This window comes from Microtus ochrogaster, chromosome 5 (genome assembly GCF_000317375.1).
Source record: "Microtus ochrogaster isolate Prairie Vole_2 chromosome 5, MicOch1.0, whole genome shotgun sequence".
NCBI lineage: Eukaryota > Metazoa > Chordata > Mammalia > Rodentia > Cricetidae > Microtus > Microtus ochrogaster.
In genome coordinates, this window is record NC_022012.1 from 93,519,362 (window position 1) to 93,522,259 (window position 2,898).

The window sequence follows — 2,898 nt, forward strand, 5'->3', positions numbered from 1 at the left end:
TTGAAGAGCAAATCCACTCTGCTGAATGGAGAGAAGCCTGAAGTCAATGCAACAAAATCAACAGGCAGATCCCTGGGTATAAGAAGGGGCAGCCAGCACCCACACCCCATGGAGCCCTGTTCCCTGGAGAACCCAGCCTGTCGCTGACTGCACCTCGGCCGTTTACTGGAGAAACTCCCTCTCCTACACCCTACTCTCTCTTGTATCCCGAGTGTTTCCTTTCTTGCTCATCACAGCTTTCTTTCCTCCATTTCTCCACTCACAATTAACTACCTTGTCCCTGTTTCTTTTATTAAGTTTATCTGCAGTCAAAATACACACACGCACGCACGCACACACACACATATGTATATGTGTGTGTATATGTATATATGTGTGTGTGTGTGGCACTTGGGAGACAGAGGCGGATATCCGAGTTCAAGGCCAGCCTGGTCTACAGAACAAGTTCTAGGACACCCAGGGCTACACAGAGAAACCTTGTCTTGAAAAAAAAAACTAAATAAATAAATATAGGAAGAGAATCTCGTTAAAGCACCTGCCCTCAAGCCTGAAGACCTGCGTTCCATCACCAGGTCCCACATGATAGAAGAACAAAAAGCCAACTCCTGCAAGTTGTCCTCTGACCTCCAGACACATGTCATGGCTGAGTACGCGTGCACTTGTGCGCACACACACATAATTAAAATAAAAACTTTAGTTAAACTCATTAAACTCACTCCCCTTCCTCCCTCTACACCTATATGCCTTCTAGATTTACAGTCACGAAGCTTGATGGGTTCCCAGGCCTCCAGACCTAACATGTCCTTGTACTATCTCTTTCCATGTCTGGGCTGATTTTATCACTGCTCTTTTCTCTAACCTCTGATCCTTACTGCTTCCCTCCTTGTCAGGGGAATCACCAAACCAGCCTAGCTGCGTGTGTGAGCACACAGCCTGTTTACCCTGACACACAGTAGGTCTGCTGCTTAGAAAGACGGCCATGCTCGCGCCCAGGGCCCGCTACTCCCTTCACCTGCCTGGGGCCTCCTTTCTCCTCTTGTCTCTTTCTCCAGAGCCCTGGGTTTGTTTCTCTGGCATTTGTCAGGTGAGTTGGGGTGTGGAGATGAGAGATGACTCTAGAAAGGCAGTGGGGGTAGTGAAGCAATTGTCTGTCAGGTTAGGACTTTCTGAAGAGAGTTATTAATAGCACAGACAGCATGGAGGAGGTCTGGAGAGAGAAAAGCCATCAGTCCCAACAGACAAAGCAGGGTCCCGAGCATATAATTAATCAATAAGAAACTACAGGTGCATAAGGTCAGGTGACCAATATTCACAGGCAACAGGGGCAGAGGGAGGGATTCGCCTCTTTGTGCTGCTGGACCACAGCAGGAGCAGCCCATCTGCTGACTCAAGGGTAGAGAAGCCACAGTGGGTGTGGTCAAGTCCGTGAGACAGAGGTTCCTGTTCTAAGCTACCATCTTGCTGTGTTTGTTGAAATGGATCACTGTGTGTTATACTAATGTGCATTCTAGGCTGGGCTTGAACTTGAAGCGCGGCACAGGTGGACTAAACTCACAGAAGTTCTCTTGTTTGAGCCTCCCAGGTGCTCATGTTACAGCTAACACTGCTACCTTTTGCGTTTCTAGTATTTGGTTGGTTGGTCGGTTGATTGGTTGGTTGGGGGGTTTTGCTCATGTGTCCATTAATTTTGTTTTACAACAAGGTCCAGTGTATCCCAGGCTGGTCTCAAACTGTACTGGACTATGTACAAAGTCCAGGCTGGTGTTGAACTCCCCACCCTCCTCTAAAGTGCTGGACTGTAAGTATGCACTATCACGCAAATTTTATGTGGTGCTGCCATCGAACCCAGAACTCTGTTCATGGTGAACAAAAACTCTACCAACTAAGTTGTATCTCCAACTCTTTGCCTGGTTTTTTGTTTGTTTGTTTGCCGTTGTCGTTGTTGAGACAGAACCTTACCCTGTAGCTCAGGCAGGCCCGGAACTCACTGTATGACCTAGTCTCACCTCAAAATTGTGGCAATCCTCCTGCCTCCCATCTCAGGAGGCTGTGATTATGTTCTGAGCCACTGAGCCCTGGTAACTTGCTATATTGGATGTTTTTCCTGCTGAATGCCATTTTCTAAAAATAAATGAGAAAATCTGATAAAGATGACGTATTCTTAGCCAAATGCAAACTAACCACATGGCCTCGAAACACAGATTGGGACCTCAGAAGAAGAAAACAACAACCAGAGAAGAAAGGGGACCTTTGTGACCACTTTCCAGGTCCCCTGAGCTGCATCTGGGTGACCATGGATATTAGCAGGTCCTTAAAGGACTTGCTACAGTATGGAGACACCACAGTGCTTATGAAATAAACTGATGTCTGGGGTTGGAATTTGCTGCTGTACAGGGTTGGGACGGAACTATCCACACAGAGAGACCAAAGCAAACAGACATGCTAAGCCTCTGATGTGTGCTTGAGTGTAATACAGGAGTCTTGATATTTTCTTATGCTTGAAATCTTCCATAATGAAATCTATTTTCACAGGGCAGTGGTGGTGCGCACCTTTAATTCCAGCACTCGAGAGGCAGGGGGATCTCTGTGAGATCAAGGCCAGCCTGGTCTACAGAGCGAGTTCCAGGACAGCCATAGCTACACAGAGAAACCCTGTCTCGAAAAAAAAATCTAATTTTTAAGCTATTGAAGATATAGGGGTGTAACGCAATAATAGAGTGCTTGTCTAGTATGCATTAGGCTAGAGGAGTGAGCTACAGCACTGAAAACCCAAACACACACACAAACAAACAGCAACAACAACAGCAACAACAAAATCTGCTGGAGATGGTGATGTTTACCTCAGGACACCGAAGGCTGAGCCACCTTCCTAGACAGACAGCACTACGTTTGTCTTTT